Source organism: Ambystoma mexicanum, chromosome 8 (genome assembly GCF_040938575.1).
Source record: "Ambystoma mexicanum isolate Mex_15411 chromosome 8, UKY_AmexF1_1, whole genome shotgun sequence".
NCBI classification, from domain to species: Eukaryota; Metazoa; Chordata; class Amphibia; order Caudata; family Ambystomatidae; genus Ambystoma; species Ambystoma mexicanum.
Window position 1 is genome coordinate 247,793,580 of NC_090929.1, and position 24,653 is coordinate 247,818,232.

The following is a 24,653-nucleotide window of genomic DNA, read 5'->3' on the forward strand; positions in this document are numbered from 1 at the left end:
GTGCCCACTTCCCTCTACCCTCCACTACTCTTTTGTAGACAGCTTGCCTCCCTGTCCACCATGCAAGATTGCCCCAAACTGAAGTCTCAGTGCAAGATAATAGCTGTGAGGAATAAAAGGGTGGCTGGTCTTCCGAGTCATGGAAGGGACTGTGCTTTCGATTCTGACTCTGACTCTGCTCCCGAGGACAAACCCAGCAGCATCTTCAACTTTATGGTTAAGGGTCTTTCCCTGATAACAGAGATTCACCACTTTCCAGGGTTGAGCCAAGATGCTCTGGGAGGGCCAACTGAAACAGTGTTCATAACGGGAGAGAAAAACCCAGTAGTTTTGGTGGTTGGTGGGCACCGAGTCTTAAAACATGCCCCTCAGTAAGACCCTTAGCTACAAAGCTGGAAGAAAGAACCAGAAAAGAAAGCCTGTCCATCACTGCTGGGAAACATGGTGGCATGGACAATGTTAAAGTTAAATCCAAAGTATCTGTCAGTGGAAACGATCTCTTAATCCCAACCCCAACCCCAGTTGAAACTTTCCCAAACATCATTTCTCTTGCCATCTCTTTAGCCCCTATCACGTCCATTCACCATTGCTCACCCTATCTGATATTTTTTGGGGTGGAGAAACTTCCATCAATAGTGGCGTATGGCACCACTCCACCCCCCTTCACCCCTCTGCCCCCCGCTGGCTGTGTTGCCTGCAGTCCTGGGGGAGGGGGTTTGCCATCCAAGTTCTCTCCTGAGGAAAATTACTTGGTCTCTGACCCATTGTTTGGGTTTGGTCCCACTGAACATTATTCCCTGCTGAGTTGTGCCCATGTCACTTGGATTCAATATACCCAGAGACAGATCATGCAACTGAAGACAAGCCCCCTCCGAGTTTTACCTGGAGTACCTGGAGTGAGAAGTTATTGGAAGTTATTAAAAAACTACTATTAGTCTTGATAGAGGCCTGGGGGGGGCAAGTAGGGGTTTTTGAGGGGAGTCTTGCAGTGCTTCACTTGCTGCTATGGAGCCCCACAATCCACCTTTGGAATGTCACGCTGAGACAGTCACACTTGGCTTGTTGGCCCCCGAAGAGAAGGTTAAATAGCCAAAACTCTGATCATGTGAGACTCCCCCATGGCCACTGGCCCCTGCAATCTCAATCCTAAAGCCCATATGATGCAGCCCCAGGAACTATCGCAGCACATAATGCCCTGCAAGGGCCCCAACCACTATGGAAGTCATAGGGTTCTGAAGGCCAATGAGTCAGGCATTATGGATCCCAAGGCCCCACCGTGATGGAACCTCGAGCACTCAGAGACCGTCCTAGGGAGAGTATTATAAAGTGTTACGATCAAGGAGGGCTAAGAATCGCCTCCGTGTTTCTCCATGGGGTACCAAATTGCCTGCCAACAAGCGAAAACGAGGGACGTTCTTTTATAACAAATGCCTTCACTGGCTTTGCACTGCTAGCGGTTGTGCTTTTGTAAACAGCGAGGATTTAGTGGGTTGCCAGAGAATGCCTAGCAAGGGTGATAACCGCTTTGACTCTGTAAAGCTGGTATTTTGGGAACAGAGAATGGCCAAAGGTGTCCTGGGAAGGTCTGGGAGTTATGGTTGCACTGCTAATAATGGGTTTGCAATCAGCCCACACACCTACCCAGGAACTGGACCTCTACCTGGAAGTTCCATATCCCTCCATGCTTTGTCTGGCGCAAATCCAACACCCTTGTGGTCAAGGTCATCTACGAACTAAGTTGGACTGGGGAAAGCAAGGTGCCCATCCTACCTCTTAACTCTTGGGCTCTAGCGTGGCTTTATTATTTTCTTTTCCTTTACTTCCCTTCTTTACTGACATGACAATATGATATATTGCAGAAATCTAAGTAATGTCTTGTATTAGGATGCACTTTGATGGCCTGAACGCCGAATACATTTCCTGGCCCTCATTACGGGTCTAGCAGTAACTGTGTTGGTGATACAGGCCGGTTGCCACTGGACCCGTAAACAGTTACCGGCACCTGACTTGCCGGTAACACTGGGGGATTACAACCCTGGCGGCTGGGAAATCAGGTGCCGGTAAAATGTTGTTCCCCATTCCCATAGAGTCCCATAGGTCTTATTGGAAGTGGGGACCACGGAAACACCGGCACCGGTTATGACAGAGGGCACCCGCAGACTTGTACTTTGCCGGTCCGGAAACAACAGTGCTGATAAACTTATCATCACCGTTGTTTCCGGACCGTTAAGGTTAGAAAGAGGACCACTGTGTTTTGTTGTTGCTGTTAATATTCCTTTAAGCGTGTGTCATCTAGAGCAGTCGTCTGCCTAAATTCTCTATTTCCGCCCGAATAAATTCACACTGAACACAGCAAAAAAACGTGATACTTCCTCCAATGGTAATCAAGCATATTTGTGTACCTTTGATATTGATTTTCTGCACATCATCAGTTGAACACCAAACAAATCACTTGCACTTCAGATTTCCTCTATTATAGACAATCATCGCTCGCTGCCTCCCCTCAATCCTTGCCCATAAAACAAAGGCTTTCGGAGGGGCGGGTGTCCGGAGGGAGGGGGCCGGGGGGATGAAACAAGGCTGACACTTAGCGCCGTCCGTCTCGTGCTGCTCAGGGGAATAGAATAACACCGCAGGATAGATGGAAGGCAAACACAGGAAACTATACAAGGCATTCAGGAGCAAGAGGGTTCCTGTCTTCCATGCCTAGAAATGTGTTTTTAAAGTTCAAGCAGTGCTCTGTTTGACCCCCTTCCCCTAATCTCTCAGAACGAGCGTGGGCCCAGTGCCGAGCGATTGGGAATCCAATCCCTTAAAACGCAGGTTACCATTGTGCAAAGAACATCATTTATTATGGTCAATAACCGATCATGAAACTACTGTTTAGAAAGAAATGTGCTGAACAGTGTGGGGCCTCTCATTCACAGTAATAATGCCTGACTGTGTGGGAAGGGTGCCTAGCATTCGGGTGAATCAGAGGACGTATCCCAGCTGTGCGCCCCGCCATTACAACGTCCTGGGGTCGGGATACATTCTAAGTATTATTCTGTTCGTGTGCAGGCTATAGAACGATCCAGAGTTTCACCACATGCATGCAGCACAGCGTGGTGGAAAAGGGCTTCTTCCCGAATATCACCACATGCAGGCAGTGAATCCCCACATTCTCACCCGGGTGCGGCATTCTGATTGCATGTGCATCGTGCACCACAGAGAAACGTATTCCTTTAGAAGCCTTTCCCATGTCCATCTGGCCGCATCTGCACCTACCACACACCCCTGATCCCATCTGTGGGGATTAATTATTGCTTATCGCAGGGCAAGGCACCAGGCACAGAGTGGCACAACTATTCTGTACACAAACTGCACATTCATGTCAATTCAAATGGCAGCATCATCTTCCCGTATTTGCGGTGTACTGAATGCAAATGTGTTCTGCAGTGGAGCAGCAGTTTGCTGTGGATATGTGTGAACACCTTTCCTATTTTCTTATTTTCCTATTTGTCATCAGAATGATACTGATAATGTGTTGTGGTTATTGAACATATTTAGATCGAGCATGTGACAAAATGATTACTGCTCTGCAGGAGTACAAAGATGTGTAATTGACACAACTCCTACTGAGCCCCACATTATTATTAAACCAGCAGTGATCCCAATCCTAAAGATAAAACAGGTCCAGGCCAAAGGTACACCACCATCACTTGTTTAAGGCTGCATGGACCATACTCAGGCTACACTACTCTTCTGGGGGGTACCAATAAAACAAGCAAAACATGCCTAACCAAGGTTCTATAATGAATAGGATACTACAATTAAACTACAAACTCAAGCAAACTAATCAAAACACTATAATCCCCCCAAACCCCACCATAATAGAAAACAAGAGAATATCAAGACTTTATAATGAAAAGAGGCACTCTGGGTCTGAAGGCAGGGACACACAGGGAATAATTGCAGCACCGAAATCAAGTTGACTGAAGCTGTTGTTTAACATGTTTTGGGAATGGGCCTTACTAATCTCTATGACCCTTAAAGGTAAGCCAAGGGGGCAGAACAGCTTCAAACAATTTATAAGCTTGCTTTAAGGGATCAACAGCATCAAGCAAGACTTTAGGTACTTTACATTGGGTTGAGTCACCATCAAGAAGTGTTGAGTCAGCTGTTCCCAATGAATCATGGATGTCATGACAGTTCTGTCAACTCAAGACTGTCCAGCAATGCGGTGCGGTCTTGTATTGGTGATTAGCTTCAATCGGATGAAGAGCAGGCAAGCAATGTTTGAGTCTCAAATCATTGAGTTGGCTTGAAGAATTCTAGTGATACAGGTCTTTAGTGGTGATCAGCTCAAAAAAGGCTGTAGTGGTGGCCGGCTCTGGTTCGAGGCAGCGTCATGATGATTCAACAGTGGATTAAAAGCAGCACATGTCAAAGGTAGGTGAGGGTGCTCGCTGCTGCTTGAAAATCACCTTGAAGTGGTTGAGCCAGGTAGGACTTTAATTAATGACACAGACACTCAGAAATCCGGTAAATTAGTGAATTCCATTTTAGAGGATGACTGGGCATGTCACTTTGAACCCCTCTACGCCTTGCCTCAGAGGCCTTTGCCTGAGAATGGTCTGTTCCTTCATTGAGTAATGCTCGATTGGATATCAACGTTAGCAGAGAGATTGTTTTGGAGGTAACTAAAGACATTAGCACTTCCCTGGCTCCAGGCCCAACAAGATTATCAAACTTTTTATTTAAGTCTGAAGCCATTATTTGGTTCTGTGCGCTGTTGACTTTGTTCTCTCATCTGCTGCTGATGGAGAAATACCCCTCCACTTGGGCACGGGCCCATGTTATACCAATTTGCAATTCTGGATGCCGATAGTAACGTTTTCGCCTGTATCCTTCTTCAGCATCTAGAAGCACGGGCCGGTGGTGCTGGGAGAATTTCAAAGTTTAAAATAAGGTTCAGAAACAACATGGGTACATCACTTAATGGTCTAATGATTAAAAGTGTTCAAAACCGAGCATGTGTGAACGGTAGCAACCCGGTTTATTTTTCCTCTGTGGATCTCACAGTGGCTTTTGATGCCATTGATCGAGAATTATTATAGCTCAAACAACAGGGGTGGGTCATGCCATCCAGACAGCTTAGACTGATAGTCTGCCTTTGTGAACACTCTACCATTCAAGCCTCTTTAAATCAACAGGGTCTGTTGTCTCGATCAATCCCTACTTTTAGGGGTGTTAGGCAGGGGTGTGTGCTGGCCCCTAGCCTTTTTATCATGTATATGGAAGACTTAGGAGAATATCTCCAACCTAAGATCCTGGTAACACCTAAACTTCATAACAAAAGACTGTTGTGGTTAGCCCATGCAGATTATTTGTACATTCTTGGCAGCATTCCCATAGGCATGCAGCATCTCCTAGAAGGCTGTTCCAACTTAGTGAAGGCTACTATATGGGGTCGAAGTGTACGATCTTTCAATGGTAGGCTACTTGTTATTTTTGGAGGCCCTTATTGGGAGTAGAGTTCTTTGCATATCCGGCTTGTTCCCACATTCTGTAATGCACTATGAATTGGGTCTAATTTCCTTGAAAGCCAGGGTGCACTGGAAAGTCCTTGCACCAAGCAAAACATCATTGTTTGAAGATCTCAAAGTAATCTGTCCAGAACATATGTTATTAGGTTGAACAGTACTGGGTCTGAATTTAGATGGAATTATTGTCTGTCCGGATCCATGACCTCCTAGAGGTTGTAAACTTTTTTTGAGTTTTGAATATGGACATTGATTTTTCTTTATTGTTTTTTGTTTCCGAAGGTAATTTTGCTCTGTATGTTATTCTTTTTGTTGTTTTATGATGTTTTAAGATGTTAAAGGTTAAACAGTTTTTTAACCAATAATAATAATAAAAAATAAAAAAAAAAAAACAGAAATAGAAGCTGAAACACAATGGGCCCGATTCATTGAATCTTTTGCATGCTTTAAAGTGACTTTGCTCTGCAGACACACACCCTGATTCATCGAACTGTGCAAAATGTATTGTTGCAGTACAAAATGACTTTGCACAGACTTTGTACTGCAAAAATACACTTTGCACAGTTCCATGAATCAGGGTTTGTGTCGGTTGGGCAAAGTCACTTTGCAGCAGTGCAAAGTCACTTTGAACCGTGCAAAAAAATCCATGAATCAGGCCCAATGTCCAGATTTGTGACTTTTCTTTTGCTTTCTGAAGAACACAACCACTAGATAATGCATGCACTTATACATGAACAATGTTAAAAATCATCCATAAAACATGAAGAATACTAACATAAGCAATGTATAAACTGAATGCAACATGAAAAACATGCAAATACAGCTTTCTATCATAAATATTCAACAGTAATGGGAAGCCATCTGTTCCAAAATGGAAGCCACAACTTGCTTCAAAATAAACAAAAGGCCTCCAGGCTTCAGGAGAACTAAACATGCTGACATAACACCATACGCATTTGTGCAGAGCTCAGAGAGTAGATAATAAACCAAGCCAAAATGACCATCAATAAGGGAAAATAGGACTGGCAGAGGAAAAGCATGAGAAAACGATTCCCAAGCCATAAGCCATAATACTCAGATTAATTAAGAGTACAGCCAGCCTTTTGTAATCTAGGTGAAAGACCACTATAAGCCAAAGAGTCTATGACAAACAGCTCAATAGTGCCCCCAGTGGTAAAATAAAACATAACACTCAATATTAGCTAAAATCATAATAAAGAGATGGTGACATATTTCCAAAACGCACTCCCATCAACGTGGACTATAATTGTAGAACACTATCTATTCATCAGCAACAAACATAGATAATACACCTGCGGTACTCCTTACACATATTCTCAGTCACAAGATGCCACACAAGGCCAAATACAAAGTGATCACCCTGGCTCATGGCCTAGAAATGAGGTATAGCATCTTCTTTAAGTGAAAGGAAAGCAGTTTTTGGACTTCCCCCCATGCCACTCCTGTCTGGCTCATGTATTGATGACCTGTCAGTTGTCCAGGTTTGGTCAGTACAATGCCAACCAATGAACATCTCCAATGTCATGACACCCATTAAGCATTATCCCAACCAATAACTTATTCTAGAGGTGATGTCATTTTACTGTTATCAATTTAGAGGTGGACTCAGGAGGGTCCATTAGACAAGCCTTACCCAATCAGAAATGTAACCCCTATAGTATTTATAAATAGTCACCACTATTATCCAATCCCTCTTCTCCATAGGTGTTGGTAACTAATATTACATTATGATGCCAGTTTTACAAATATTAAATATCTAAACTGTTGTTTTTGATAGATTGTTGAAAGACACAAACTGTCAATGTGTATATGCAGTCCCTGCTTTATTTTGTCGATCATAAAGCTGGGTTTTGCCTTGTACTTTGACTACTTCCATTACTCAGTCTAATTTGATTTGTCTCCAGAACCTATGTGTAATTGGGGATTTCCCAGACTGTCTTAACATGGATGTTAGTGGGGGCACAAGAATGTTGGGAGCCATAGGAAATCACAGGATGTCCTATGATACGCTGCTCCACTCCATTCTTTCATCTTCCCACATCAAAGTGTTTCTATTAATGACCACTCTGGTGTGAGCTCTCCATTGTTCTGATAGGGGTTCCCTTTAAAGCAGTGGTATCTATCTAACCCATCCGGGAAGTTCCTATTTTCTGGATATCATGACAAGCCTCCCAAGAGAGATCATTGAGTGGGGAGTGGGGGGAGGTCTGGGCTTCAACCACATGTTTGCTTTCAGTGAAACCCAGTTCTCAAATTCTGATACACATACGGTCCTATCAGTGAGTCACTAGCAAACAAGCTTATAATAATATGCCACAATTAGGTTTTGGCCAGTATAATTCTTGGTTTCCAGTGAATGTCAAAACCAACAATGGATTATACTCAGATTACCACCTGCAACCAGGCTCTTGGTGGACACAATCATATAAATGTATTTAGGATTAGGATTGCCCACAGTTAAAGGTGGACCCTGACTGCTGGGAATTAGTTTACTCAGCATAGTTATATGATTTCACTATACTTTTCAGCATGGGAAATTATGGAAGTGGGATCTGATTAGCAGATCCCACTTCTGGGAGATATTTAACTGCATACTTTAATATTTTTTAAAAAAAAACAAGCAAGCACCTGCTTCCACCTTCACAGATGGTGTTATGTCACAGTGCAAAGTACTCAATCTGGCACTGTAGATGTTGTAATGACCCTATAGTCCATAATCATCTGCTCCATTGGTACATATTTGATGCTCCCACACTTCCCTTTTCTATGAATGGGTGTTATAAACCCATTACAAGCTGTAGAAAAATAGATGCAATATGGTAGGGTGAGCAGTATGTGCAAACATTTCAGCCAATCACTGGGATGAAATGATCTGTGAGCCCCTGTGCACAGCATGCCACATCAATCAGTTGGTGAGAACAATTCTGACTTTGCAGAGGAGTCTTAGCTCATGCTATGCTTTTTGTGTCTTCTTGGAGATTTGTTTTCTGAATGAGGTGTAACAATTAATGGTAAAGCTGAGTGACTTTGGAGTGGGTGAAAGTAGCAGCATGAACCCTTTTAGCATTATAGCCACCAGTCAATTCTATCTAGTTGTGGGACTGTTTGGTTGGGTTTACAAGGAAAATTAATGAATTATTTGCTGAGTTGATCTTCATGTAGGCAGTTGACACAAGGTTTGGGTGAGGAACTGGCAGTGTTTGTGTCAACAGATGTTGTTGATGCAGTTGATCTTCAGCTAAAGCTGCATGCAGTTTATGTACTTGAAAATCGTACTATTGGTATTTACCAGGAGTTCCCACAACAGAGATTCCAAGTAGAGGTTGAAGATGGCTGGGAACAGGGTGGAGCCTTTTGTAATTCTGCAGTTTAGAGGGTGGGGCTTGGATCAGTTACACATTATCTGAATGGATTGCTTGTCTGTAGGAGAGGTAGGAGGCCATGTTAAGTTAGGTTATTTTGCACAGTTTCTGCCATGTAAGCAATGTCTGGGTGATTTGCCTTCTGCAAGTGAAAAGAGTGTGGTGGGTATTGACGTAGCAGGTGGAGAGCAAGCTTGCTGTTAATTAAATTCTGGTACAAGCTACATCAGATAACTCATTGTGTAAGAAAATGCATGTCAATTGCTTAAAACAAGAGAACATGGACATCCACCCACTAGGAAACTGGTCCTGGACTGTGACAGACCTTTCTACCACTGTTAACAGGTTAACGGGTTAAACAAGACGTGGAGATGGGTGGATGTTGCTGCGTGAAATCACAGGATACTTGCTTCATGTAGAACAACATCCTGAGACATCTTACTGAACTGCATGAGCATAACAACGGGGAGAAGTAAGGTCATTTCGTAAGCATTGTTTGTGAAGGGCAAGATGAGGGTGGAAGTGTGAGTATGTAAATATGTAAGGAGGGTACACGTATGAGTGGATTACAATTCAAGATGAGCAGGGTGTGGGGTAGAAGATAGGTGCTAGTTGTGAAGGGTGTCTGCATTGAGCTAATTTGAAGGAATGTGGGTGTCAGTTGGGTTAAGAAGTTGCAAGTTAGATGTTAGTGTTGGGGTAATGGTTTTATCAAAGATGTTGGGTGTGGAATAGGGGAACAGATTTCCCTTGCTCTTCTCTCCTCTTTTGATACTCCTCTCTCACCTAAACTGCTCTAACATCCACCCATCATCTAATGTCATCTATAGACATCCCCAATGTTCACTGTCTTTCACACTTGTCCTCACTCTCTTCCTTTCCCTCTCAATCCTGAACCATGGCGGTTTCTCTCACAATAGGTACCTTGTGCATAATATACAGCCAAGATCTGTGAATGCCTAATGCTTGGCAGGACAGGCTAGACACCATTTTCATTTGTCTATTGCTAGTGGAACCGAGAGGCATGAGCCTTTAGGATGAGTAGGAATAACTCTGTAGGATTTGAACATGTCCTGAAATTTTCTCCTGCCTAAGGAAACCAGGTGAAGGCTGTCATTCTTTATCTTTGCCTGATGGCAGTTTGACAAGGAATCAGTGATGGCTCCTGATGCCTGGCCCTTTGTCTCTGGAATCTGTTCAACTGATTCCAAAAGGTGAAGCTATGAGACCACGATGTCTTGAGATAATTGGCCCTGATTGTATTGCTGGAAGGGTACAGAATTTGGGGCAAGTGCTTGGATGTACAAAGAGTTGTAATGCGTGGGTTCATTTAGATGAAACATCTTCTGTAACCAATAAAAACTCCTTTGACAGATTGTGCACAAACACACCCAATTACACAAACTCTTGCAGATACAGGCTATATGACACCTCTTCACTTTCCATGGATCTAAAACTAACCTGCTGTTGGTGCATCTACTTTGTGGTTAAGTTTCAACCATTCCACAAAATGGGAACAGAATGATGGACATTGATAGATAGCGTCCGGGGGAGGGAGTAGGGAAGTTGTCTAAAGGAATACAATGTGGCAGATCATATAGGTCAATTGCATAAACAGGTGACTATTGTCATGATAACAAATTAACCAGGATGGAAGCATGTGCAAGTGAAGATGACAAATCTGCATTGATTTTCTTTTCCCCTTCTGTGTCTGCACAAATCATTCTGGCTTATTATAAAAAACCTCCAGTGAAATTGGGTGCCAGTGAGGATTTTGTTCACCCTCTTATTTGCCTATGACAATCACAATTCTGACATTTATTTATGAATGTATTTATTTGATTTTATGAGTACATTTATAGCAGCATGCATAGCCCATGGGCATCTAGGCGCTAGTTACAGTGTCAAAGAAACCCAAGTGGAGAGTGTCCATTGAAAAGCAGGGTCTTGAACTGCTTTCTGAAGGTGGAATAGGAGGGATCATCTCACAGGTGTAGGGGTAGATTGTTCCACAATGTCGGAGCCTGGACCGGAAACTAGAGCCACCTGCTCTGGCCCATTTGAACTTGTGCATGATTAAGCAATGCTTGTAGGCAGATCTCGTAGGCCTTGCAGAGGCATGTTTTTGAGTTTGATCCGATAGGTAGCGTGGTGCATCGTTAGAAAGACAATGATGCATGAGGGAGAGTATTTTAAAGTTGATTCTGTCCCTGATTGGGAGCCAGTGGGCCGCTTTTCCGGCCTCTGAGATGCGGTTCTACTTACCAATGTCAAGTGTTGCCCTGAGGGTATTATTTTGGTTAGTTTACAGTTTGCAGAGGTTCCTTTCAGAGGTGCCAAAAAGCACGGAGTTGCAATAGTCTAGATTTAACCTAACAAGTGCCCGGACGACTTCAAGTCAGATAGTGGTAGTGATGAAGGGTTTGCTGGCATTGATGAGCTCGATAGTGTAGCCTGATGAGGAGGCAATGTGGTTGGCCTGATGGCACATGGTCAGTGAGGAGTCGAGGTAGATGCCAAGGGTAATGACATAGGAGGTGACAGCAGTATATTGGCCGTCAATGAAGAGAGATGCATACACCTGAGGTAGTCTGTTCAGGCAGGCAGGGGGCCCGACGAGGAGTTCTTATTTTACATCCTTGAGGCAGAGGTTATGTGAGGATATCCAGGATTGGATGGCTTTATAGTTCTCATCTGAGGGTGTCCCTGTGGTAGTCGCTGGTGAGGGGGATGAGAATTTGGGTGTCATCGGCATAGTTTCTTTACCAGATTCCAAGGGCGTCAAGGTGGTTGAACAGCCGTTTAGTGTACACATTGTACAGGGTCGGGGAAATGAATGAGCCTTGAGGTACTCTGCAGGAAGTAGGCATGGGTGTGGCAGTAGCCTCTCTGGCAAAGACTCTCGAGGATCTGTCAGATAGTAAGGAGGCAATCCATTTAGGTGTTTCGGGGAGAAGTGGGCTGCTAAGGTCAGTGCTTGTCAAAGGATCACATGCTCTACAAGGTCAAATGCTGCAGAGAGGTTGAGAAGTAGAAGCAGCACGAGGGTGCCAAATTCGCTGGCATAATCAAGCCATTTTTTTAAGATCTTGGAGATCTGTTTTGGTCCTTGCTTTTGCAAAAACCTAACTGATAGGTCCACAGCATGTGGTGATGTTCTAGGAAGGCCTGGATTTGTAAATAGGCCACTCTGTCCATGATTCTCAGGAGGAAAGGAACTGTTGTGACGGGTCAGTAGGTAGTTGGGCTTGCTGGGTTGAGGGAGGGTTTTTAGAGGAGTGGTTAAACCCAGGATTATTACAAAGCAGGTGGGACAGTGCAGGCTGTGAATGAAGAATTAATTATGACGTGATGAGTGGGAGGAGAAGCTCAGCCACTCCTTGAACAGGGAGGCTGGGAATATGTCCCCCTTACAGCAGGATAGTTTGATAATGTTGGCGAGGGAGGCAGTGCTGGTCAGTTGGAACTTGAACAGAGGGATGTCGTTATGAGCTGAGGATGGAGGGAGTAAAGCAGTTGGTCTAGAGGCTTGTTTAGCTTGTACATTTGATTGAAACTGAGTTATTTTCCCTGTGATGGTGTCTTGGATTCTGTTACACCAGGTGTTATCTTTTGTGATAGAGGCCGCAGGGGAGATGGAGGTTTCCAGTTGCTGGGGAATCGTGAACAGTTCATAAGTACTGGATGGCGCATTGGTGATTCTTTCATTGTAGGTGGATGCTTTTGAGCTGAGGATAAGCTGTTTGCAGTGGAGGGGTGATTCTGAGAGGAGATTCTCATTTGCTAAGGCATGGTTTTTGTGCCAGGTGGCTTGAGACATTCTTTTGGCAGCTTGTGCGGTGAGGAGATCCGGGATGAACCAGGAGTTGCAATGGGTAGGGTTTTAAAATTTCCTAGCGTTGAGGGGTGCCAGGTGTTCTATGGCCTTGCAGAGCATTACAGTGCTCTACTAAGGATGTGGGATCCTGTGTGGTCGGGACCAGTAAATTGATGAGTGGGATGATACTGCTACTAATCAGGTTGCGTGAACTACGTGCCAAACTGGTGTTAGGGATAGACACAGAGATGGAGTGTTTAATGGTGCATAGTATGGTTAATGTAATAGTGTGATGGTCTGACCTAGGCATGGTCGGTTAGAGAGGATGGAGATGTTGCTGTTATGGTCAAGCAGTCAGTCAGGAATGCGACTGTCTGCATTAGTTGGTTCTGTGATAAGTTGGTTACAGCCGAGAGATGCCGGAGAGGTGGAAATGGTGATGGCATATGTATCGGTAAGGTCCCTGAACCCCAGCTTGGGGTCGCCAAGTACCAGGAGTTGTGTAGATGGCTTTAGATTAGTAGTAATGAGCTGGGTGAGATCATCCTCAAAGGTAGCAATGGGACCAGGTGGGCGGCAAATGAGGTTGATGGTGAGGGAGTTGGTTTGTGAGCATTTTAGCTTGGTGGACAAAGATCACAATTAGGGAGGGTGCTTGAACTGGAAACATATATCTTAAGTGAGTCCTTTTAAATACAGTCTATCCCTCAACCTTTTCTTTCTGCTCTGGTTCAGTGGAGGATGGCATAGCCAGTAGAGACAGCAATAGATAGAGCTGGGTCGGCAGTGGGGGTAATCAAGGTTTCAGTTAGAGCTAGGATGTCCAATTGTCTGCTGTGATGAGGTGCAAGATTTGGCGTGTGCAGTGACTGACCTGGTATTGAGTCAGGCACATTTTAGAGATCATTTGGAGGGAAGCATAGTGTGGGTAGGGGCAGCTGCCTGCTCTGGTTGGGTGCAAGGTGATGCTATAGAGCGTGACATGACCGCTGTGCTGTGGCTTGTAGCACGGAGCACAGCCCTGTATTGTAGATGGAAGTGTGGTGTAGGTATGTTGCACAGGGATGTTCAGTATCAGAGGTTGGCATTTCTGATGCTAATCTCAGGGGGTTGTGTGATTCAGGTCAGTGTGGTGGGTCTAGCAGCTTGCTATGGCTTGTGTTCTGGCCATAAAGCAGGGCGAAGTTCTTTCTGGTGCTGTTGTATTTGTGTGGGCTCGGAGAAGGGGTGCCTATCAAAGCGAGGTTGAGGGTGCCTCATGGATATTATGATTCCATGTTTGGATTTGCATCTCTGAGGCAGCAGCTGTGGGTTGGACCGCATGGGTGGAGCTGGGTGTGGGTGAGCATCTGGTTTATGTTGATTCTTATAGTGTGTAAGGGCACCAAGGACTATGGTTGGCGTAATGAGTTGATGTCCCACTGATGTGCTTGGGATCGAAGGCGTCTGTTTAGTGTTGTAGTGAGGGAGCTGGGTTGTGGCTGGCGGTTTGTCTGGCGCTGTCTTGTAGGTGGGTGGGCAGTATGGTCACACTGTCAGGTGTTAGGGGAGGCCGGGAGGCTCATGCTAACACAGTTCAGTGTGACATATCAGCATCAGGGGAGGCGGCGGTCTCTGAGGGATCTGCAGTCTTGGCACGAATCTCTGAGAGGGCTGGAAGGAAGAGGCTTGGCGGGAGGGATTTGCTGTTCAGGGAGTGCAGTACCAGTGGTGTGTACAGCGGTCAGTGTGCTCCGTGCAGGACTGCGGACACAGTCTTTGGTGACTAGCAGGGGGATGCCAATGAGGCATGTGGCAGGTTTAAGCAGGCAATGATCTAGCCGTGGCAATAGCAGAGGCAGGAATCTGGTGTGTTGTGGTAGTGGAATAGATGATACATAGGAGTAAGTGGCAGACAGTAAGGAAGCCCAAGGCACGTCGGGTGCTAGTCACAATAGGCTTACCTGGGTAGGTAGGTTCTGCAGTATAGAGCTGTGGGACTCCCGGATTGTGTCGGTGATCAGGCACATCATTGCTTCACTTGCGACCGACTGAGGTACTATCCAATTGCCTTCACTGTAGGCCTTCACTGGGGGCTGACTGTGCCTACCGGCTTGGAGGCAGAGCCTGGAGACATGATGAATTGGATGAGGTCAGGATGGGCATGCAGTCAATTACCGCAGCAGTGGTTCCTCTGAAAGTAGCCTGTTCGCCAACAAAAACAACCACCAATCAAGGCACAGGGTCAACCGATTCAACTATGATCATTTCTTCAAAGCTACTGAAATTGCCATGGCAGTGTTTAGCAATGCAGTCAGAGAAGACAATTTGAGCTGAACATTATTTAATGCAGAGTTAAGCAAGCATGCATGTACTGCCAGGCCATCATAACTTGTGAATTGATCAGTTCACTTCTACTCCCACAACTATGATGAATTTGGAAAGTGAGCAGGGGAATAGTGACATTGATGTTGGCATGGCCCCATTTAAGAGGAGTGAGCTAATGGAGCTCCCTTACAATGATGGCAAGGGGACTTGTTGTGAAACAACAGGCAAATCATTAATGAGTCCAGAACAGCATAGCCAAAGTAAATAATACAAAAAGCAAAAAAATAAATAAAAATACTCAGACAACTAATGCATACAAAATTTCATGGCCCCATCATTAGTTTGTACATATAATATACAGAAAATAAAAGCAACACACAACGTCCGAATTCCAAGAAAGCAAACTTTAACAAGAGATGAGAAATAAAAGGCATCATGCCACAAAAAGAGAAACACAGTGAACCAGAAACAAATATCCACGCAAAATGAACCAGCTCAGCCACTCCAAAAAATCTGAACAAGAACATTACAATGTAAACATGAACATGAACAAAGACATATAACAAACACAATAAATATTGTAAAGAACGGAGTAGAATAGTTGACATTAAATTCAAAAAGCTATCAGAAAAAAAGATGCAGCTATATGAAATAAATTGAAACCAATCAATCATTTCGGTACTCCAAAAAACATTAATTGTTGCTGAGCTCTAGGAATCATGCTTCCACCTATGAACTTGGACAAATCTTCATTGATACCTTACCCATACCTGTGTATAAAGATGCACCCACTACCACCACCATTTTAAGTATAACAAATATACCTCTGAGTTTGGTCATTCAAGTATTAAAGTGCCATTGGTATTGCTGTCCAGTCAGCCAGCCCCCTCCTTAAAGCTTGACAAATCTTATGAAAAAGTGAGCAAAGGGAAGCCAACTAAGTAGGAGAAAGTGAGTGCCGAGAAGCTGATGGACATAGAGGTGTAACTTGAACTGAAGAAGCTGGAAAAGAAAACAGCAGAGCTTGTGCATGCGGTGTGTGTTTTGACTCCTTAATGTGTCTGGCTTTTCAAAAATGGTTTTGTGGTGAGTCGCCCACTGCATCAACCCAATAGGGATATCCACACTGCAGTAACATGGTGACTTGAAATAATGCCACTGAAGAAAGGCAGGGTGGACATCATAATACTGGCTGATGTTGTTACCCTTTGGGAGACTGGCTGTGATTGGCACTGAATATCTACCCTGAGAAGTGTAGGAGAGCAGAGGGTCGTTTCCAGAACAGGTGCATATTTCTTTCTATCATGGGACAGTTGGGCAAGGGAACAGAGCCGTATCAGCCCTGGTTGGATATGATCTCATAGAAAAGCGCAGAGAGGCAGACGTTAAACAAGTGGAGGGTGATGCTCTATGAGTTAGTGAGAGTGGAGCAGAGAAAAGATGTGAGTATTGCTTCCACTGGAGACAGCACAAAGAGGACATTTGCTCTGAAGGCAGTGGTAGGAACACTAGGCAGATTGAATGAAACTGCAGTGGACAAACTGGTGAGGAAGTGGAAAGCCCAGAGAGATGAGCAGACAGGAGAGAAAAGCAAAGGCATCCAGCAGAGAGAGCATCATTTTGGAAAATAAACTACTTGAATCATCTGCATACTTGGATACCATCTTCAAGTGCCTAGAATGAAGTGAAAAAATCACTTGCAGATCACGTACTTCGTACTGGCACACTGAATCCAAGTTCCTAGAGTGAACTGAGGAAACTATTTCCTAGGCACTTGCTTCATAATGTGATAATAAGACCAAGTTCCCACAGCGAATGTGGAAGAACTACATGCTGTTTTTCCGCTGCACGCTGGCCTAATTAGTTACTAGAGCAAAATCAAGAAACTACTTGCTGAGCAGTCGCTTCATGCTGAGATACTAAGTCCAAATTCTGGGAACATGCTCAAGAAACTGCTTGCTGGGTCCCCACAGCGTACTGGACCCTGAGTCCAAATTCACAGAGCAAATCAAAGTAACTGCTTGCTGAGAACCCGCTATGCACTGGAAATCTTCCTGCAAGTTCTCAGAGTGAAATAGAGAAACTGCTTGCTGAGTACCTGCAGCATACTAGGGCATTGTGTCTCAATCACCAAAGTTGTTGGGGTGCATGCTCAAATCGCCGCCCCTCCCAAATGATTTAGACTGCAGAAAATATACTAACATGTGGCGACTGGGTAGAGGACGGTGCAGGGGGAGGGTGGAATCTTATGAGTGAAAGTAAATGACGGAAGAGACATGCATATTTTGAAACCAATACACTGGAAACTAAGTATTTGCTTTGTGCAACATTTATAACACGAAATAACACTGCATTTAAAAGTAGGCCTGAATCGTTACAGGCCGCGCCTCAAATACAGAGCAACTAGGCCCCACTTCCTGCTTATAACATTCCATTCCCCAAGCATGGTAGGGAACATGCACGTACACCCACGTATAAATGTATCTAGTTAGACCTTTGAACAAATAGGCAGGAATGTGTACAGCCAAAGTAGAAAAGGGCTGTGGCCCAGTGAAGGCCATACTCCTGGGAGCTGGGGCAAAGGTATGGGCTGCAAAATATGAACTGAGATTTAGGACACTAACACCCCCCAGAATAATACTCATTCTATTTGAACAACCAGATGTGCCAGAGTAAGATTCTTAAATCCTTTGTGAAATTGATTGATTAGTGACATATCAGGTCTACCTCTTGGGAGAGATAACTGATAGAGTTCAGAGCAGAGAACAGCAAGGTCCATGATTTGTACCAGGAAAAGCGAAGGGTGTTGCCAAAGTTAAAAGATTGCAGCATGGAGGCATGATGGGGAATCTAAGTGTCTGGGATGAGAAAAGAGTTGCTTTGTTTGCAAGAACCAGGCTGACCTCGCAGTTATCTGCAGAGTTCATGTTGACGACCAGATGCACATCGCATGGTTAGGAGAAAAGACAGTGCAGTGTCTTTTAAAGTTTAACTTATTGCTTTGCAGTGCTTCGAGGTGAAGAGGCCGTTACCCACATATGGAAAAGATGGAGAAGATGACACGACCAATTGGAGAAGGGCTCATATGCGACTATTAGCATGTAAATAAGCAGTAGCCAATGAGGGTTGGGGATTAATACTATATCTGGAATATGTCATGGATGACGATTTTCATGTTTTCAAGATGAAGTTCACCTTGAGGACGAGAGAGAGCTCTGCAGCAGTGGACTTATAATACCCTGTCACCCTTTTCTTTTTTGTATACAAAATAAAGCTCTTGTTCTTCTCGAAACAGGGTGTACCAAGAGTTTTTTCCTAACAGATTATTTTTTCTATGTCTGGTTGTTGTGGAATTACCTTACAGAGTGCACCATAGAAGGTAATTATTGAGAATGCACTGCACACTGAGACGCTGAATCCAGCTTCCAATCATAAGCTAGAGAAAGTTATTTCTTGAAAATCCTCTGCAGACTGCGATAACAGCTGCCCCTCATAAATTGGTAACATACGTAAGTGAAATGTGAGATGATGGTGCTTGCTGTGATGTGTATTCATTTCCCATCTCAAACTCACCAACCACAAAACGAGTAACCTACTGCATGTTGAGAGAGTGAACCCCCACTTTGCAGCACAAACTCGAAGCACAAATATGTTTTCAACCAGTGTCCAATGTGGGATAAAATCCCATCTCACAAAGTGGACCCAACAGGCCAACCTAACCAACCACTCTATAACAACAGATGTTTTTTGAAACTTCATCACAGTCCTTCATCTATTTTTCCCAAGATTGTCACATTCCAGGTTTATTACCCGGACACCCACGACTCAGGGAGATCCTTTCCCCCAATCAAGGTGGCACAAAACAAAGCACTATTAGTTTGTTAAGGTTCACTTTGGTAAGGCCTCCAACCCATCTCGCACCCAGCCCCAACAAATACCTGGTCCCACAATGGAATAGGAACCAGGCCGATGTGTAGTAAGAATATAGATGTATTAATTCATTTAAAGCAAATTTGACAAACAGACTAACATCAGCCACAATGCTGTGGCAACACAAGAACAAAAATGACTTCCGTAATGGCACTAACACAGAGATAATACTGTGATATGAAGTAACAATTTCCCACAGCTTTCTTTTTAAATCACCCACCAATACCAAAAAAGAACAATTTAAAACACACAGTTATTGCTGATTTGGTTATAATACTTATCTCCCAGGAATGCCCGCCGTCCAAACATCAATTAGACGTGACCCCTCTGAATTGAAGTCCAGTAGCAGAGAGTGGGAGCACAATAGGAAAATCGTTTTGGGTTCTGGCAGAAATGCACTCTTTTGTAATAGGGAATCAAGGGGAAACATATTTTTTCACTCATTGCCACAGATGTAATATGAGGGAAAGAAAAGCAATGGGAACATTCACATTGCCACACCTAAAAAGAACAGGCAGAGCTTTGTGTGTTGGATCAGAGCACAATGGGAACAAAGGGGCAATATTGTTTTTCCAACCACACATGCAAAGGAAATACAAGGCTTCACACTTCTGATTTAAAATGAAGGGGATCAGTGGTGAATTTAATTTTTGGGCCCTGCACCATCACTTGGAAACAGGTGAACCAGGATTATCGAACCAGCCCTTTAAGACGAGGAAGTAATACTTTAGATGGATGGGGATGCACAAGATACTCAAACATCAATAATCAAACTAACTCAGGAAGTTGGCAAATCATAACTGTTTTATTTTCAATTGTCTAAGACAGGGAGTACAACAGACATCAACGGACATCACAAAGATTATCTCTCAGAAAATGTTATAAAATAGCATCTTATATAGTAAAAACTTGTCATTACTGATGTCAATCTAGGTGGCAAACTAAAAAACTATTTGGAATGGTGATAGGCTTACAAGGAACATCTAGGTATACATTCCATACTTGTCTAAGGGAGTAATAGGATCTCTAGGATCAGGTGGGGCAACTAAGCCCTCCCCTCAAACAGATCACTATGAACATCATTGAATACACTATGTCCCATTGTCTACACAAACTATAGGGATCTTAACTATGTGGCCCTCTATAATTGGTTGGCACCGTTACACCTGTCAGTACTTTTCCACATACGCCAGCAGCATGCAGGCTGGCCTTCTGGTGCTAGTGGTTTGGTCTTGACCATAGATTCCCACCAATTAGCCTACTATCTATCATCACCTCTGTGGTCTGCACGTTATTTAAAGCTTTGAACTCGGCCTTGGAAATGTTCCTTCCTCTGGAGAATATGAGGGAGAATAGCATGCTCTGTCTCCCTGTATAGGTGTGGTTCATCACAATTTCCAATTTTCAGCCACCCATGTGACTTAAGACCAGGATTTTGAGCGCTGGTGTATTTAAAATACTACTTTTTAATGACCTTCTGATGTCTTCATTCTGTTGTGCCCACCTTCTGAACAGGAGTTTGTTCTTTCACATGGTTGTAGCTACTGTCTGATCATTCCAGACTAGAGCAGCCTTGGCTTATTGGTGCTGATCCAGCCTCGCCCTTCTTTGATTCACCTCTGTAATTCAATTGCTTTTTAACTGTGACACACTGGAAAAAGAAAAAGCCTTCCTTTTTCTCGTCCAGCTTTGGTAAAATGCATAGAGGAATTATCCATAGTTCACACACTCATATATATATATATATATATATATATATATATATATATATATATATATATATATATATATATATATATGTGTGTGTTGTGTTGGAGCATGCTGCAATCTATTCACTACATAGCCAGCCTTAAGAATATTTTGTCTACTTGCATTTCTTTGCATCTGTACACGTGTAAAATTACTTAATTTTCTCAGCTTTTCTGTAGCATAAGCATAAGCATTTCGATCCCGAAATGTTACTTATCTTTGATACTTCCTCAATGCATATAGAATATCTATGTTCTCTTGTCTCTTCATATCTTCTGGGTGTGTCAGCGCTGTTTCGTGTGACATCACCACTCTTCCCTTTTGCTCACTTTTCCCGCTTCTTCTGGGATTTAATTCAAATGGCCATCATATTGTCATGTATGCTGGTATGGTTTTCACAATGGGAATCTTGCTTCCAGAATTCTTCTAGGTATTGGTATCTTCACTGGTACTGCACGTGTTTCACATTCTGGTTCCCAGCATATAGGCAACAGGGCGTGATGCTTGAGGTGGGGGTACATAGCTCCTTCTCTACTCAGGCTTTTGGGGTTAACTCTTTTGCCAAATCTTTAGCTCTATACTGGCTCAAAACACCCTGGGAAGAGTTTGTTAGTTTTGAATGCTAACATAACGCATCCCGTGATTTCTATTGTGGAATTAATTGATTTATTTTAATTAAATATGCCTAGGATCTACACAGACAAATAGGATATTTTGCTATGGGGAAATACTAGAACAGGGCCTACAGTATCAATGGCTTTGGGATAGTTTTACTTACAGGAGAGGCCTTGTAATGGGCATGCCGGAACAGCAGGGCACTTCTGGGACAGCAAGGGTGTCAGTCAAGGATAGTCCCCTCTGGCTTCTCCAAAGGGTCCCAGTCAGCTTCTATGTCTCCTGATCCCTGTCTCTAATGCAAGATTTGGGGCCTCTCTGCTAGGGTGTTTCTCGCAAGAGTTCTGCAGCAGGTCACCTCTCAGAATGAGTGAAAAGCCCAGTTCTGACACAAACTAGTCTATTTATAGGGCAAATGACATCCCAAATGTGTCATGATTCCCGCGAAAGTGATTGGTTGGTTTTCTCTACCCACCTCCCCCCTATGTGCTAATAGGCAAGGAGATGAGGGGTGTGATTTAGGAAAGCTGTGGGAGTAGAAAGCTTTGTCATCCCAAACTGACATATGGGCTTGGCCTGTTCTGACTCTAAATCTATCAACATGGCAAGTATCCTAATGTTTTAATCTATACATGTATGTATATTGTAAGAGGATTCAATTCAGCACTACAGCTAAGTTAACGCCTAGTCTAGAATACTGAATGAAAACCCTTATTGATATATCTTTAGGTCCAGTTCATGCGTTCTGGATGACTACCCCTATATAACACCCCTCTCTTGGAATCCCCCTGACCCCACTGAGCCAAGAAGTAGTTCTGTTTTGCAAGTTTAAAAGGTTTATTTGATAATTTAAAATATATATATATCACACTTTATAATAAGTTAATAATTGAATAGCACACTTAATCTGATATGATAAAGATCAACAACGGAGAATCTGGCACTAGCACACTTCTTTATAATTACTAAGGAGTTGAGATGAAATGGATAAGGTAGCACACTGGTAAATAGGTACAGAAGTATAATGTGGTAGAAAATGCTTTATAGGGTTCAAGGAAATGCAAGGTTGAATGAATGAAATGCAGTATAGAAAATACTGAATATGATTTCAACAAAACAATGTAATCACTTTTCTCTGGCTATTCACTCCCCCCCTCGATGCAAGGCAAGGAAATGGAAGGAAAACACACAGTTCTCAGAAATGCAATCAATGTAAATCAGTTCACCCCCAGCAAGCTTAGACTACAGAAGTTTGAAAACACAGGCCCGATGCTTTGATATGTGCTAGCAATGGATGAGAAATATGCTGGAAATGCTTTTTAATTCCCTTTCAGAGGTTCAGGGTGAGTGGTATCTAGTTAATATTAGTCCAGGCTCACACTAGCAATGATGCAGGGATAGTTAGCAGGTTAAACGAATTTCTGGCAAATGGAAGGCAAAACTGCTGTCTTTTTACACGTGAAGAAATTTGCAAATCGCGGCAAAATTCGCGGATGCGCCGAGCGCTATTACAGAGGAACCACAAGGAATATCTCGGAGAGCCTAGGATCTCAGCTTCAAAATGAAAGTTACTGCAAGTCTCTAGCACAAACGGTTGCGGAGATATGAACGATTGAATAAAGGTCGTTTTTCAGATTTGAAATTTTAAACGCACACTTTTTCAGCTTTAAAAATGATGGCAGGATAACACAATTGCTAAGCTGCAGTTCTACTTAGGTTAAAATGGATTGAATTATATTATTTTAACTAGGAGATTGGATCTGCACAGTTTTCTAGGTACTCACACTGTATTCTTGAGTGAAATGGGCCTCATCACGGATCTGGTCAGGTTTTAAACTCGCCTCTGGTCTCTGCACTTCACAGTGATCTGGGTCAGCTCTCTCTGGTTCTCTGGTCTGGGTCTCTAGTTCTGGATAGATTGAAGTCTCTAGTTTGGCTCTCTGGAGGTTTGATGGAGGTAAAGTATGGATTTTTCCGGCAGAGCGTCCCGCTGCAGATGGAATTCAAGGTCCCTATCTGTCCTGTCTGTCTGCTTTTATGTGTTTAGAATGTGGGTGTGTTCTAGCATCACTGACCCTACCTCTCTCTCAGCTTCTAATTGGTCAAACTTCCATTTCTTATTTGATTGGGGAATGAACTGTGAGTCAGAGGGATGTCATTTTATGGCTTGCAGATAGGACACTCCTCTGTCAGATTGCACACATTCTATATTTGATAATAAAAGACATATTTCACAGTTACACAGTTGCTTGAAATTACATATACATGGTGTGGCTGAATTTAGCCATGTCTCTGTCCAAATCTGATGTTTCTAAGAGCTTGCATTCAGAAATGGCAACTTCTAGCACTTTTTCATGTGCTAAACAACATTGGATCTTCATTAAATTTTATACAACTGTTCCTCACATATCTACCCACATACCAATGCATTTTCGTTTGTCTAGCTGAAACAGGGAGTCTGTAATATTAATAAACAATGGGGTTTTGCCCCAGAACATCACACAAATTCGAGTTTAGGCTTGAATTAAAGGTACATTTTTTAAATTAAAGCTCTCAAAGTTATACATTTCTGTCATTTGATTACAAAGAGTTATCAGTGTTTTTGTAAAATATATATTTTACTTTCAAATCAGTCCTCAGAGTGTTGAAGTCCGCCTCCAAGACTTGGGTGGGTCAGTCACAGATCTCTGCTGGCTGGCAGATCTTTGTTGACAGCAAACATCCAGAATTAACATATTCCTTTCAGAGGAAAGGGTCCTTTGTGTGGTGTCTGGCAAGCTCACATCAGGAGGCCAGGGGGCCACTTTGCATTTAATTAACAGAACCCTGTTATTTCCTGGCTTCTTGTGTTGAGTTCTGAAGTGTCGAGAGTTCTCAGGACAAGCAACCCCTTTGAACCTTTGATGAAATAAGACCCCTTTCTTTGCACTCATGCAGTTGCAAGACAGCTCTCCTGTCAGAGTTTAGACCGCTAGCGCCACCATCAGGATTTTGTGGTTACTGCATCCATCCTTGGGATTTTTTCTTTTAGATTGATTCCTTTCAGCAAGTGATATTATATGGAGTAGATTGTCCATGTTCAGGACATGGCATTGGTGTGTTTCTGCAGTAAAGTAATTCTGTGCCCATGATTTTGCCATATTTGACATTCAAGAAAAATGAATTCCCAACAGTATGGGTTTGCTTTTGGCAATCAGCATTGCATCTCTGAACTCAAAATATAGGCAAAATGGGATTTTCCTGTGCATTTTCTGGGGAGCTCTGGCCATTATGATGTTTTCAATGCCAGTACTGCACAGTTTTGAGGTAGGGCCCGGATGCATGGGT